This window comes from Rhincodon typus, chromosome 19, assembly GCF_021869965.1.
Source record: "Rhincodon typus isolate 14 chromosome 19, sRhiTyp1.1, whole genome shotgun sequence".
Classification (NCBI taxonomy): domain Eukaryota; kingdom Metazoa; phylum Chordata; class Chondrichthyes; order Orectolobiformes; family Rhincodontidae; genus Rhincodon; species Rhincodon typus.
This window is the reverse complement of record NC_063350.1, coordinates 2,591,616-2,607,891: the sequence shown is the minus strand read 5'-3', so window position 1 is coordinate 2,607,891 and position 16,276 is coordinate 2,591,616. Positions and strand designations below refer to the sequence as shown.

The 16,276-nt window shown below is 47.5% G+C and overlaps 1 protein-coding gene across 1 annotated transcript in view; it reads left to right on the top strand.

Annotated features, from left to right (window-relative positions):
- The window catches only part of snta1 (syntrophin, alpha 1), a 45,084-nt gene that overhangs the window by 702 nt on the left and 28,106 nt on the right, over window positions 1-16,276 (top strand). The gene's annotated exons all lie outside the window — the stretch shown is intronic.

Here is a 16,276-nt window from a genome sequence, read left to right as displayed (position 1 = left end):
CCCCTCTCCTCACCCCCACAGCCCCCCACTCCCACAACCCCCCTTCTCACCCACACTCCCCCATCCCCCACTGCTCACCCACATCCCCACAAACATCCAGCCCTGCCACAAACCCTTACCCCCACAAATACCCAGCCCTGCCACAAACCACCAACACCCCACCCCCGGAAACCCCACCACCACACTTCCCACACTACCCCTGACCCCTAATCCCCCACACACCCTTCCTGGACACACCTCACCCTACCCCCTCCAGACGAAACTCCATTCTCCCATATCCCCAACACACCTCACCACCTCCACAACACACCCCATACCCTCATCACCCTGCACCAACACCACAACTCTCAAACCCCCAACTCCTAAACCCCAGCCAAAACACCCCGAACTGAGCACCTCCCCTACCCCCCCAACATTCATCCCCCAATGAGCCCTCTGACCCGCACCCAATACCTCCCTCCCAGTATTCCCTACAACTCCCTCACGTCCCATTCTCATTTGAGATGCCCTGATTGCCACCCAAACTAACCCTTTTTACCTCTTGAGTATCCATATTCCCCCCCACCTACACACAGGATCTCCCACATGAGGTCACCCCAGAGATCCTTCCTCCCTGGACTGTTTCCCCTCCACCCCACCTTGATATTGCTGACCCTGCCATGAAGCAGTGATGTTTACTGAATCCTACTTCCCAGCCCCACTTACTGCCCCCTGACACCACCCACCCCCATAAGGTTACTACCCTCCGACCCCATCCACCTGCCATCTCCTGACCACACGCACAGCTGAGAGCCGCCCAAAATGCCCCACCTCTTCACTCTCTCAACCCCTGGATATAGAGGTGTAATTGGGGATCGATCTGTTCATGTCCCCTGACCCTCTGTTTTGTCCCAAATGCAGAGTGACTTTGGAGTGACCCTGTAGCTGAGACTCTGGTGAATAGAGCAATCTCCATCAATTCTCAGCTCCTCCCGGCCTTTTTTTTTATGTGTCCTTTTCCCTGACCAGCCCTCGTGGTAAAAGTTTCCCTCAGTGATGTCTGTTCCAGAACTGACTTCAAAACTTTATATCAGTTTTATGAACTGATTGGCATTTGGTACGCTTGCTTTTATTGGTCAGTGCATTGAGTATAGGAGTTGGGAGGTCATGTTGCGGATGTACCGGACATTGGTTAGGCCACTTTTGGAATACTGCATTCAATCTAGTCTCCCTGCTATAAGAAGGATGTTGTAAAATTTGAAAGGGTTCAGAAAAGATTTATTAAGGATGTTGCCAGGGTTGGAGGATTTAAGCTATAAGGAGAGACTGAATAGGCTGGGGCTATTTTCCCTGGAGCATCGGAGGCTAAGGGGTGACCTTTGTGGAGGTTTATAAAATCATGAGGAGCATGGATAGGGTAAGGAGACAAGTTCTTTTTCCTGGGGTGGGGGAGTCCAAAACTAGAGGGCATAGGTTTAAGGTGAGAGGGGAAAGATTTAAAAGGGACCTAAGGGGTAACTGTTTCACACAGAGGGTGGTGCATGTATGGAATGAGCTGCCAGAGGAAGTGGTGGAGGTTGGTACAATTACAACATTTAAAAGGCATCTGGATGGGTATATGAATAGGAAGGGTTTAGAGGAATATGGGCCAAATGCTGGCAAATAGGACTAGATTAATTTAAGATATCTGGTTGGTATGAACAAGTTGGAGTGAAGGGTCTGTTTACGTCTTGTATAACTTTGACACTGTAACTAGAACATTCACCTCAAATGACAGAACACCAAGTTTGAGACAGTAAAGATAGGCTCAATTCTAGACAAAGGGCAGATCCTGTTCAATTATTTCCCCTCTGACTCTCTTCTCGGCCACCCAACTAAACCATTGCCCCCTCCCCCCATCTGTTCTGTATGTGCTTGTCCAGCTTTACAGAGACACAAAAGTGCAGTAACCCTGACTCCAAATAGTACAGTTCACACCAGATCTTTATCGAGTTACTCCAAATAGTACAGTTCACACCAGATCTTTATCAAATTACTCCAGATAGTACAGTTCACACCGGATCTTTATCAAGTTACTTGCCGCTGCACTTAAATACAACAATGTCAGTGACAGGCCGTTGCTATCAGTCACAGATTAACTTGTTCCAAAATTATCTTCACAACCTCCATTAACATCTTAGGACTCAGTCTATGAATAATTTGAGTGTGTGTGTGTGTAGTGGGTATAACGTGCTCGGGAGCAGTTAGGTGACTTTGGACTGATGGTTCCTGGCATTCTCCCTCATGTGGTGTCTGTGCCTGTTAAATAGTGAGCATAGTGATTAGTGAACAGCAGGATTGCATTTATATTTTGCCTTTGCACTTTATAGAAGTGTTTTCAAACAAAATTTGACACAGCCACGTTAAGGAGTTGTTGAGATTGAGTGAACAAAGAACAATACGACACAGGAACAGGCCCTTCGGCCCTCCAAACCTGTGCCGACACATTTTGCTGTTCCGTACTGAAACTGTGTTCACTTGCAGGATCCATATCCCTCTATCCCCTTCCTATTCATGTACTCATCCAGATGCTTCTTGAAAGCTGCTATTGTGTCTGCTTCCACCACCACCACCTCTGGCAGCACGTTTCAGGCACTCACCACCCTTTGTGTGAAAAACGTGCCTTTCACATCTCTTTTAAACTTCTTCCCCCACCAACTACCTCCCCCCCCCTTACACCTTGAACCTGTGTCCCCTAGTAATTGACCCCTCCACTCTGGGAGAAATCCTCATACTTTCCACTCTATCCATGCTATTCACAATCTTATAAACTTTTATCAGGTCGCCCCTCAACCTCCTGCATCCCAGTGAAAACAAACCCAGTCTATCCAACATTTCTTCAGAGCTAAAATCCCCCCATTCCAGACAACGTCCTGGTAAACCTTTTCTGCTCCGTCTCCAAAGCATCCATGTCCTTCTGGTAGTGTGGCGACCAGAACTGTACGCAATATTCCAAGTGTGGCCGAACTAAAGTTCTATAAAGCTTGGCCGAAGCTGTAGGTTAGGTTTTAAGGTGTCTGTTAAAGCAGGAGAGAGGGGTGTGAAGGTTTAGAGAGGAAATTCTGAATGTCTGGTCCAGGCAGCTGAAAGCATGGCTACCAGTGAAAATCGGCAGGGCACTGTATCGGCTCAAGTGAGAGGGTGCCCTGAGGGTTGTGGGGCAGGAGGTCATCATTGTTCATAGCTGCATTATTGTTGTTTGAAGTCCCCACTGGAAAACCATAGGTCAAAACATCGAAATTGAATGAATGATTTCCAAGTAAAGATATGGCCAACAGGATTTCACCTGAATCGGAACCAGCACTAGTTTAAACTAATCAACAGGTGAACGAGATTTCACCTGGAAATGTAAATTTCACTTCAAATAACACACATGACAAAAATACATCTACTGCCATGGGTATGGGGATGAGATGGTGTAATGGTCATGTCACTGTTGTGGGTAAGGGGGGAGCGGCGAGGTGGTTGCTGTGGGTAAGGGGGGGGCGCGAGGTGGTGGGGGTGGGGGGGGGGGGGGGCAGGGTGGTTGTTGTGGGTAGGGGGGGGGCGCGAGGTGGTGTGGTGGTCATATCACTGAGCTAGTAATCCAGAAGCTAATGATCTGAGGATGAGGGTTCAAAACCCACTAGGGTAGATAGTGAAATTTGAGTTTAGTAAAACACCCGGTTTTAAAAAGCTAGCCTAATGGTGACTATGTTGTCATTGTTGTGAACATCCATTTGTGTCACTAATGTCCTTTTGGGAAGGAAATCTGCTGTCCTTACCTAGTCTGGCCTAAATATGACTCCAAAGCCCCAAACAATGTGAGTTGACTCTTAGCAAGTTTTATGTCAGTTGAGAATGGACAATCAGTTACACCCGTGTGCCATTAACAAATTTACCATAAACATTCCCTTCAGCATAGAGTCATAGAGCTGTACAGCACGGAAACAGATCCTTCGGTCCAACTTGTCCATGGCAACCAGATATCCTAAACTAATCCAGTCCCATTTGTCAGCATTTGGCCCATATCCCTCTAAACCCTTCCTGTTCATGTTTAATGTTGTTTAATGAGGGTAATGCTGGCTGGGTCCATCCCTAGTTGCCCTTGAGAAGGTGTTGGTGAGCAGCATATTAATAGCTACACTATTCTACAATTGGCTGGTCTTTATTCCCACCTATCAGGCAGTTGCTTTCACCCCTTTGTGCTTCATGGTTATGATGAGCATCAGTAAGGACCATCTGGATGGACTGTCTTTGCATTGGGTCATAGCTGTTCTGATGGTGCAGCTTTCCTTTTCAACCTATCAACATATAATATCTCAAAAAGTGGTTTGACCACTTCTGGAAAAAAAAACTCTCAGCTCTCCGGCACCTCTGAGCTATCAATACATTATCCAGCTTTTACAAAGCTCACAGAATGCTTCCAAGAGTTCCTGTTTCCTTTGATGCCAAACAAAAACTGACCTCCTCCTGAGATGGATTTCCTGCTTCTCAACTATGTGTGTTTCTCTTTGAGTCCACATCTGTGTCCTGACCAACTTCACCATCTGGCTCCTCTGCTGGTAACTTTCCTTTGTATCTGCCAGTTACATAGCATGTGTCTTAGCTGCCTTCTTGTTGGCACTGCTTCTAGGTCAGGGATCACCATGTCACATGGACCAGTATTTATTATTTAGGAAAATTACAATTGATCCCTTTATAATTGATGGCAAATCTTAAAGCCATTTCAGTCATTCTTGAAGGCCATTGTAAATTGTACCGACATTTCAAAGGTTTTATCAATTTTGGCTAAAAAGTAATTGCAACATCATTTGACATCAAGATGGCAGAAGCTGAACGATAATTAAGCCTTGGCCTAGGAGTTGAGCTGATGGCGGAGCAATGGAATGTATTTTCCTTCATTACTAATATTTGTCAGTTTTCTAACATTCAGTGCCGTATTCTCTGTCTCAACCCCACCCTGTGGTGAAACATTCCACATTCTACACTCCACAACCCACTGTCGAGGATATCTCCCTAACCTCACTCTGTGATTATTTAAAATTAATGGTGCTGAAATCTTCAATTTCCTCTGAATCGGCCTTACTCGACTGGATAAATCCCAAGTATCTCAGCTTCCTTCTGATTCTATAGTCCCTCAGGCCTGGCACAGTTCTGGTCCAACTGCATTCCATGCTCTTTACATTGAATTTTACTCCCTGGCCCAACTGATTAAACATGACCCTGCTGCTAGCCCCCTGTCCATTATTACTGGTAAAGGTGTTCCTAAAACAAAACTCTCAAACTGTAGGCCTGGAAAAAATATCTTATGTCTTTGCTCTGGTACTTTGAGCTTATACTTGAACCTTGAAGTGCTATTCATTCCTTTTGTGCCTACCTCGTTAAGGAAATATTTTTATTCTGGGATTATGATTGGTTCAGGAATGAGCCAGAGTGTTGAGTGTGCATGAACATAAACCTGACCTCTTGCTCCCCTATCCTTGTAGCTTCTCCCCACACACCCAACCCCCTTCCCCCAGGCAGTCTGCTGTTGTCTCCATTAGGGTAAGCCAGGGAGTACAGATGTGCTAGTTGGAACATGGATGTGTATATACAATGTATAAAATTGTAAGTTCATGACTTTGGTCAGGTATAGAAGTTTTAAATTCATTTGTGGGATGTAGGCATTGCTGACTGGGCTAGCATTTGTTATTTGCCCTTGAGACGGTGGGGGTGAGCTGCCTTCTTGAACCGCTGCAGTCCATGTGCTGTAGGTTGACCCACAATGCCATTAGGGAGGGATTTTGACCAAGTGACATTGGAGGAAGGGAGGTTTAGAATGATGCAAAGGCTTTGAAATGGCACTGGGGAGGGTTAACCAGGATGTAACCCGGGTTGAGGGACTTCAGTCGTGAGGAGAGGCTGGAAGTCACAGTTAGGATTGTTCTCCTTGGAGATCTAACAGATGAACAGAGATTTTGAGCATTCTTCTGATGAATGAAGTCCATAAGCAGAGGGTCACAGATTCAAAACCATTTGTAAAAGACCTAGAGAGATAAGGGATAACAGTGTGGAGCTGGAGGAACACCGCAGGCCAGACAGCATCAGAGGATCAGGAAAGCTGACGTTTCAGGTCGGGACCCTTCTTCAGAAATGGGGGAGGGGGAAAGGAGCTCTGAAATAAATAGGAGGGGTGGGGCTGGGGAAGGTAGGTGGGATGGTGATAGGTGAGTGCAGGTGGGGATTGGTCAGTGAAGTGCGAGGGGTGGATAGGAGGGAGAGAAGATGGACAGTTTGTGTCAGGTTAAGGAGGCCGGGATTAGAGGGAGGGTTGGTCATGGGATGAGGCCGGGGGTGGGGAGATTTTGAAACTGGTAAAGTCCACATTGAGACCATTGGGCTGTAGATGTGTGGCGTCATTGTAACATTGGAGGAGGCCTAGGATGGACATGTCGCCCAGGGAGTGGGAGGGGGAGTTGAAATGGTTCGCGGCCGGAAGGTATTGTCGTTTGTCGTGAACAGACCGTAGGTGCTCCACAAAACGGTCTTCGAGCCTCCGCTTGGTCTCACCGATATAGAGGAGGCCACATCGGGAACAGCGGATGCAATAGACCACATTGACAGGTGGCAAATGTTTTCACTCGGAGAATTGTCGGGATTTGAAAAGCTGGTGGAGGCCAATTCTATAAATAACAAGTTGGACAGATACCCAGCAACACTTCACCATCACAAACAAAAAGCAGGGCTGAGGCACCAGGTTTCTCTCTCAAAGAACCAGTACAGGCCCGATGGGTTGAATGTAAGATAATTCCCAACAAACGTGAGGCGTTTGTGAAGGGTTCTACTGAGGCAGCTCCCAATGCCTGGCCTCCAGTGGTGGTTCAGGCAGCAATGAGGCAATAATCATTTAAAGGTCATTATCAAACGAGTCAGAATGAAAGGTCAGGGCGAATGTTTTTTTTTAAGAGGGCAGTTGGAATGTAGAATTCTTTTAATGTTTTGCTCTCGGAATGTGGATGGTGCTGACAAGGCACGTATTTATTGCCCATTGCCCAGTTTCCTCGAGAGTGAAGGTCGGCTGTGGGACTAGAGTCAGGAGAAGGTCAAAGTTCCCTTCCCTGCAGGACTTTTACAAACCGGTTGAGCTGTGCAATAATCAAACACATTCTCCTTCCTAATATTAGTTGAGCAGAGCCATAAATTCTTCCTCAATTGCTCTTATAATTGGGTTGTTACATGTTTGCCTCTCAAGCTGACGGACGTGTGTTTCAGTGGCAATTAACACATTAGCCAGGCTGACACCCACAGTGCAGTAGTGTGGGGGCGCCCTCTTATCGGTCAGATGTCTGCCCTCTCGGATAAACATGAAATACCCCACAGTGGTATCTTTGTGGAAGAATAGGAAAAAGCTCTTGTGTCCTGGCCGATGTTTATCCCTTGAGCAGGAGCCCGGAAACAAACCATTTATCTGGTCATTATCTCATTGTTGGCTGTGGAACCTTGCAGTGCACAAACTGGCTGCCATTTATCGTGGTCAACATGAGATTCCACCTTCACCCTCCATCCGTCCTGTTAACCCTCGGAGATGGCCAGGCTGGGGAATGGAGGACTAGATTATGGTCAGTGATGCTGTGGTCGGCCAGGAATGTTCGAGTATATTTCGAGTTGATGTCCGACGTCAAAGCTGGTTACAAATGGGTCATCCGCTGTTGTTGGGCAGCACAATGGGTTCCAGTTACCTAGACTGGAGAATATGTGGAGGGTGTGCTTGAATTGGAGAAAGTTGAGGCCTCTCGTCTGTTTGCCATCCCCTCCATCCACCTCTGCCAAGCTCACCCACTGATCAGGCGATTCCACCCTGAGAAGTCAAAGGTTCTTACCCAGGACCTGACCTGGAGACTGAGGGTTTCTGGTACCTGCTTTCCCGCTGTCTCCATAGTAACACTTATCTTTCAGGCTTTGTGGTCACCGTGACGACAATGTGATGGAGAGATGGACTGTCGCTGCCTTAGATGGTAATGAGCTTCCTCGGCTGACGGTTGTAAAAAGAGGAATTCCTCCATAAACAGGCTGTCAGACGTGTGTGCGTTTTACCAGTTTTGGAGCCAAATCCCTGGTTTAATTTCCAGTTACTTTCACTTAGACAGTTTCACAATGTATTCTTCCACCCCACCCCTCTCTGTCTAGCCCAGTTACAGAGGAACATGTTGGTCCCAAAGCTGAGTCGGTGGGGAAGTGTAGAAAAATTGGTCCGTTTTTTTTAAATCATCCATTCCCAGGATGTGGGCATTACCGGCTGGGGCCAGTATTTATTGCCTTTCCCTAATTGCAATGGAGGTGGTAGTGCAGGGCTGTAGTTTCGGGGGAATGGAAGGGAGGCTGTAGGGAGTTACAAGGACAAAAGAATAAAGAGAGAGAGCCGCCTGGATGTGGGGACTGTGTGAAAAGCCTCCAGTAGTAGGTTCAATTACCAGGTTTATGAGTAACTGATGTGAGGTCCCTGTGAAGTTTGACTGATTGTGGGAGGCTGCCATCTGAAGGTATTTGGTTCAGTGTCGGTATGTGAACAGCCGTCGGGAATCCTGTGTGACCTAGAGCAGCTGTTTTACTAATATCCGCAACGCTCCACTAACTCATCACTCGGGGTTCCTGGCAGTGTTCACACTGGCTGGAACTGGCTTCTTCAAACCAGAGCTCATCGCTCTCCAGCAGGCATTTGGAACTTCTTACACTTGCCTCAGAGTAAAGTGTGCGATAGAGGCTCTGACGGAGATTGGCTATAAACAATGTTGCATGTGTTGTTTTAAACTCTGTCACCCGTGGAATTTAGAGCTCCTTGCGTAATGTGTCTGTAATCGGTTTCACAATTTATGCACGTTCCCTGCACAGAATATCTCTCCTGGATGGGTGCCCAGCATGTTCTGTGATATCTTTCACAGCCTGGACGCTGCTGCCAGTGTAACTACAAGGTGGATATTAACTGTTTCTATCCGTCTGCATCAAAAGCTTTCCCAAAGATTCCCACCCCTCCTGATCTGCTGGCTCGCTGGGCAGCTCTTACACACGATAGCCAGGCCATTCAGCCCAAAGTGTCCATGCAGGCTTTGTGCTTCACCGGAGCATCCTCCAACCTTTCCTCGTCCAAATCCATCATTGCAGCCCTCTGTTCATTAAAAAAAAAACACAGACAAGAGGAGCAGGCTCCAACTTCTGCATCCAACTCCTCCTTCAAATCAGACAATTCTGTGGCAGAGAATTCCACAGGCACCCCACTCTCTGGGTGAAGACATTTCTCTTCATCTCAGTCCTTAATGGCTTATCCTGTATCCTTAGACAGTGAAAACTGAAAGAACTGCGGACGCTGTAAATCCGGAACAAAAACAAAGTTGCTAGAAAAGCTCAGCAGGTCTGAGTTCTGAAGTAGGGTCACCGGACCCGAAACGTTAACTCTGGTTTTTCCTTCACAGATACTGCCAGACCTGCTGAGCTTTTCCAGCAACTTCTGTTTTTGTTCCTTAGACAGTGATCCCTGGTTCTGAACTTCCCTGTCATCAGGAACGTCCTTCCTGTATTTACCTTGCTAGTTCTGTGTCTCAGATTTCTATGAGACACCCCCCCCCCAACCCCGCGATTCTTCTAAACTCTCGTCAATACAATCCTAACCGATTCAATCTCTCCTCGTACATCAGTCCTGCCATCCCAGGAATCGGTCTGGTAAACCCTCACTGCACTCCCTCCATCGCTAGAACACAAACCAAAACTGCATACAAGATGTGGTCTCGCTAACACCTTTCTCTGCCATAGCAGCCCCGCTCCCCGCCTAAAGGTCTGGCTTTTTTCTTCAATAATCAGCCTGTAAGCCCTTTCCCAATTGGAATGGCCACCCAGTTCTGTGTCCTCCATCTTCTTTGTGTTGGGCAGATGTTGTTTTGGAGGCTGGGGATGTGGACGTGGCTGGAACATTTTTAAAAGAAAACAAAGAGCACAGGAAGAGGCCGTTCAGCCCGTCACCCTTGACCATCTGATTGTTTGCCTTGTGGGCTCACTTGGGAGTGCCAATCCACTATCCAACTGTGAGGGTCTCACAGTTATGCCCATCTGTAAAGACCCTTGGCTGTATTTTGAATCTGTTTGACCAGGATCAGATTCATCACAGGGTCAGAAGTTGGAACTGTTGCAAACAACAGGAAGTGCTGGAGAAATCCTGTTTTGGTCTAGTTTGAGTAGCTCTAGTTCGGTCATGATGTGGAGGTTCCGGTGTTGGACTGGGGTGCACAAAGTCAAAAGTCACAGGGCACCAGGTTATAGTCCAACAGGTTTATTTAAAAGCACAGGCTTTGGGAACACTGCTCCTTCATCAGGTGAAGTGGACTTGTGTGACTTCTGACCTAGTTTGTTCAGTGGCTGGGTTTGAGTTTGTAACCTGATATATGCTGACAGCGATCAAAGATTCTGACCATTCAGACTTGGTGTCTCATACACTGTGTGGCTGTGGACATTCAGTTTTTGTCTTTCCCTCCCGAGTAGTCTGTCAACCCGAGATACTGCCCTACAAACCAGTAATTTCAAAATTCAGTGACACCATTTGGGGAAGGTGAATTCAACAAAATTACTGTGCTGATTATGTCCTTTAAAGTATATCATATAATGGTGTGCACCATTGTGTGATAAATGCAGCTTATAGACGGTTTGAGGATGTGACCATTCAGCCCCTTGGGTCTGGTCTGTCACTGAATTTGATCTTTGATCGGCTCCACATCTTCATCTGCACTCCCCCGCCCCCCGCCCCCACCAACACATTCCCCAGAAGGAATGGGATCAGGAATTAGCCATTTGAGCCCTTGGCCCTGTTCCATAATCCTCAACATCACTTTGTCTTCCTGCATTAGCCCCGTATTTCTGAATTCCCTGAGCCTGAATCTTACCATATTTTGGCATAATGTTGATTTTTTTTTTTGAGTTTCATGGTGGGTTTCTATCCTTGAGGGTCTTGCATAATTTCTTCCTGTATCATCCCAAACTCACCTCTTTAACTAACACTGCCCCCAACCATGATGCCCCTCCTGTGTGATTCTATCTGGATTTTGCCATCTCACTGTACCCAGAGAACCTGTCACTTCCACACCATCCCATGGTTTCAGGTTAAACATGGGCAAGGAAACCTCCTGCTGATTACCACATACCGTCCTCCCTCAGCTGATGAATCAGTCTCTCCTCCATGTTGAGCAACACTGAGAGGAAGCACTGAGGATGGCAAGGGCACAAAATGTACTCTGGGTGGGGGATTTCAATGCCCACCACCAAGAGTGGCTCAGCAGCAGTATTACTGATCGAGCTGGTCGGGCCCTAAAGGACATAGCTGCTAGACTGGGTCTGCGGCAGGTGGTGAGGGAACCAACAAGAGGGAAAAACATACCTGACCTCATCCTTACCAATCTGCCAGCTGCAGATGCATCTGTCCATGACAGTATCGGTAAGAGTGACCATCGCACAATCCTTGTGGAGACAAAGTCCCGCCTTCACATTGAGAATAACCTCCATCGTGTTGTGTGGCATTATCACTGTGCTAAAGGGGGCAGACTTCGCACTGATCTAGCAACTGAAGACTGGGCATCCATGAGGCGCTGTGGGCCATCAACATCAGCAGAATTGTACTCCAACACAATCTGTAACCTCATGGCCCGGCATATCCCCCCCTCAACCATTACCATCAAGCTAGGGGATCAACCCTGGTTCAATGGAGAGTGCAGGAGGGCATGCCAGGAGCAGTACCAGGCATACCTGAAGATGAGGTGAAGCTACCAAACAGGACTATTTATTTGCAAAACCACATAAGCAGTAAGTGATTGGACAGAGACTAATGGATCAGATCTAAGCTCTGCAGTCCTGCCACATCCAGTCATGAATGGAGGGCAATTAATTCACTGGAGGAGGAGGCTCCACAAATATCCCCATCCTCAATGATGGGAGAGCCCAGCACATCAGTGCAAAAGATAAGGTTGAAGCATTTGCAGCAATCTTCAGCCAGAAGTGCTGAGTGGATGATCCATCTCGGCCTCTTCCAGTGGTTCCCAGCGTTACAGATACCAGTCTTCAGCCAATTCCATTCACTCCACGTGACAGGCTGTGGGCCCTGACAACATTCCAGCAATAGTCCTGAAGACTTGTGCTCCAGAACTTGCCGCTCCCCTAGCCAAGCTGTTCCAGTACAGTTACAACACTGACATCTGCCCAACAATGAGGAAAATCAGAAACACAAACAGAAGTTGCTGGAAAAGCTCAACAGGTCTGGCAGCATCTGTGAAGAGAAATCAGAGTTAACGTTTCATGTTGAGTGACCTTTCCTATTTTCAGGCAGGGTCACTGGACCCAAAACATTAACTCTGATTTCTCTTCACAGATGCTGTCAGACCTGTTGAGCTTTTCCAGCAACTTCGGTTTTTTTTTTTGATTACGGGAATCAAAAGTTTTTTCATTTTTTAATATGGAAAATTGCCCAGGTATGTCCTGTACACAAAAAGCAGGACAAATCCAACCCGGCCAATTACCGCCCCATCAGTCTCCTCTCGATCATCAGTAAAGTGATGGAAGGTGTCAGTAACAGCGCTATCAAGCAGCACCTGCTCAGCAATAACCTGCTCATTGACGCCCAGTTTGGGTTCCGCCAGGGCCACTCAGCTCCTGATCTCAATACAGCCTTGGTTCAAACATGGACAAAAGAGATGAATTCCAGAGGTGAGGTGAGAGTGACAGCCCTTGATATCAAGGCTGCATTCGAGTCAGGGTATCAAAGAGCCTGGCATATAAGACTGTTGAGGTTGTTGGAGGTCAGTCATCTCAGCTCCAGGACATCTCTGCAGGAGTTCCTCAGGGTAGTGTCCTAGGCCCAACCATCTTCAGCTGTTTCATCAATGACCTTCCCTCCATCATAAGGTCAGAAGTGGGGATGTTCGCCGATGATTGTACAATGATCAGCAACATTCATGACTCCTCAGATACTGAAGCAGTCCGTGTTCAAATGCAACAAGATCTGGACAATATCCAGGTTTGGGCTGACAAGTAGCAAGTGACATTCACGCCACACAAATGCCAGACTATAACTGTCTCCAACAAGAGACAATCTGTTCACGGTCCCTTGACATTAAGTGGTGTTACCTTCACTGAATTCCCCCACTATCATCATCCTGGGGGTTACCATTGACCAGAAACTCAACTGGACTCACCAAATAAATACAGTGACTATGAAAGCAGGCCAGAAGCTGGGAATACTGCGGCAAGTAACTCTCCTCCTGACTCCCCAAAGCCTGTCACACCATCTACAAGGCACAAGTCAGGAGTGTGATGGAATACTCCCCACTTGCCTGGATGGGTGCAGCTCCAATAACACTCAAGAAGCTTGACACCATCCAGGACAAAGCAGCTGCTTGATTGGCACCACATCCACAAATATCCCACTCCCTCCACCACCAACGCTCAGTAGCAGCAGTGTGTACTATCTACAAGATGCACTGCAGAAATTCACCAAAGATCCTCAGACAGCACCTTCCAAGCCCACGACCACTTCCATCTAGAAGGACAAGGGCAACAGATACATGGGAACACCACCCCCTGCAAGTTCCTCTCCAAGTCACTCACCATCCTGACTTGGAAATATATTGCCGTTCCTTCAGTGTTGCTGGGTCAAGATCCTGGAATTCCCTCCCTCAGGGCATTGTGGGTCAACATCCAGCAGGAGGAATGCAGCGGTTCAAAAAGGCAGCTCACCCCCACCTTCTCAAGGGGGCAATGAGGGATGGGCAATAAATGCTGGGCCCAGCCAGTCACACTCCCATCCCCTGAATGAATGAATAATTTTTTAAAAATTCAGACACCTCACCATCCTCTCCTCACCTGGAGCAGCAGTAACAGCTGTGCCAGGCACTTCCATCTCACTCAATGCTTCCCCCCTGCCCCCCTCTCTCTCTCATTCTAGGAGTAAACAGGTTACGGTGGGTCAGAAGGAGTCAAGGTGGGTGATGGGCTATTTGACTGTGAGCTCCTCACCCCATGACCCTGAATGACTGGCTGACTGTGCCCAAGCCCCTGAGATTGGAGGTTACCCTTCACTTCCTGTGCTGGGGGCCATTGATTGAAGCTTGTCTTCCTTGATGTGGCTGATCTCTGCAGCTAAACACTACATGGCACAACAAAACGGCAGAACTGTCAGGCTGGCATAAAGAGGTGTCATTGGAGAGACACCGCGTGTATATGGAGCTGCCCTGCATGATGAGAGGTTTGCTCCATTCAGGGCAGAGAGAGGGGAATGCGGTGTGCTGCTTTATGGATGGGAACCTGAAGAAGGGACTAGACCTGAAGCGTTAACTCTGCTTTCCCTCCACAGAGTTTCTCTAAGAACTTCTGCTTTTGTTTCACATTTCCAGCATCTGCCGATCTTTGTTTTGTTTTTTATGTGAGCCTGGTATTTGTGGCTGGGCTGGGTGACCAAGGGCAGGGAAAGTGAGAGGGCACAAAGAGAGTGAGAGGGGGAAGAGTGCGCGTGTGGGCTGCTCTGAGTTACAGCCTGGTCCAGCTTGGAAGCTGGGTGCCTGTCCCAGTGGCTAATGATCTTTGTAGTAACCTTTCAATGCTGTTTGCCGATGTGCTGTATAGTACATCAGTGTGCTGTAAGTAGTGGCAGCAGAGGTCTGAAGGATTGATACTGGTAGCTGGAGAAGGACAGTCAGAATGGCAGGTGCCTGGGCAGCGTTCCCTGAGATGTTGCTGCCCAGTGTTCCTAGAGAGCAGCCCAGAAGAGCAAGCGATGAGCTACAGTTGTCTGGTGCCTGCTCTGACATCCATGTTGGGTGTCCTCAATGCCTTGTTTCCTTGCAGTGGGTTGTAGGGTCTGTAGCTGCATGTTAATGAGGTGAGGTTTGCAGTTAATGAGGCCAATAACAAGCAATTGTCCCATTATTGGGATCTCACCACTGCCAGTGAGAATCTCAGCTCAATATCTGGGACTGTGTGTGTAAATGTGGCAACACATTCCCAACATCGAGAATGGGACCTCAATGGATTTCTCTTGCAATTCTCCCAGATCTTCCACCGTAGCCAATGTCGTTCATTTCCATTGTGATCAAAAATCAATCAAACTCTGCCTGCTCGGAGAACCTTGGGCCAGAAGGTATAATCTGACAGTGAGGGGTTGGCCATTTAGGAATTTCTGAGGGTGGTGAATCTGTGCAAGTCTTTACCACAGAGGGCTGTCAAAGCTGGGTCATTAAGTATATTCATGATGGTGAGATTTTTAATGAGTAAGGGTATCAGGGATTATGGGGAAAAGGCAGGAAAATGGAGTTGAAGTTGATGTCAACGAATGGTGAAGCAGACTCATTGGGCTAGATGGCCTGCTTCTGTTTTTCTGTGGTATGGTGGACCCAATGACTGATTATCCACAGCTCCCTAAGGTAGAGAATGCCATAGATACACTGGCCTCTGGGAAGATTAGGAAGGATTTCTTTCACTCCATCTTCCTCATCTCAATCTGAAATGGATGACTATTTTTCTGGGGCTGTAATATCCTTCCTATAGCAGGGTGACTAGAACTGGACACAATACTCCAAAAGTGGCCTCACCAACGTCCTGTAAACCCGCCACATGACATCCCAACACAATTGTCTGAGGGTGAGATAGAAAAATTAATTTTGAGCAAAACACAGATGTCACCAAGTACAGCAACAACAGGAGGAGTTTGAGGTGGAATATTTACGCGGAGCAGAGAGAAGCTGAGACATATGCAGATTTCTCAGCTGCTCAGGGACAGTCTGAAAAGAACGTTTCAATCCAAACCAGATTCAGCTGCACAGATTGTGGAGTGTTCCGGCTAAGGATGTAGTATTGTAGATGCTGCAACAAACAGCTGCTCATTCCTTTATTCTACAGAGTACTTTACTTGTGTAAAAATAGACCAGTCAGCAACAAACTGCTCTATTCATTGATGACTTGGAGCACGTAATCCTGGCTGTTGTGAATCTCTCTCGCATTCCATGTACAAAGAACAACATTCATTGAGCAAGATGCTCCCCACAGCAAGGGTTGAGTTTTTGGTTAATCAGCATTTTTAGTGTTGATGAGCAAAGTTGACCAGGCAATGGGATAACTCCAAGCTGTGAAATAGGGCTTTGATTCAGTGTTTCATCTAGTAGGAAGAAACTCCCTCAGCACTGACCCTCCGACGGTGCGGCGCTCCCTCAGCACTGATCCTCCGACAGTGCGGCACTCCCTCAGCACTGACCCTCGACGGTACGGCGCTCCCTCA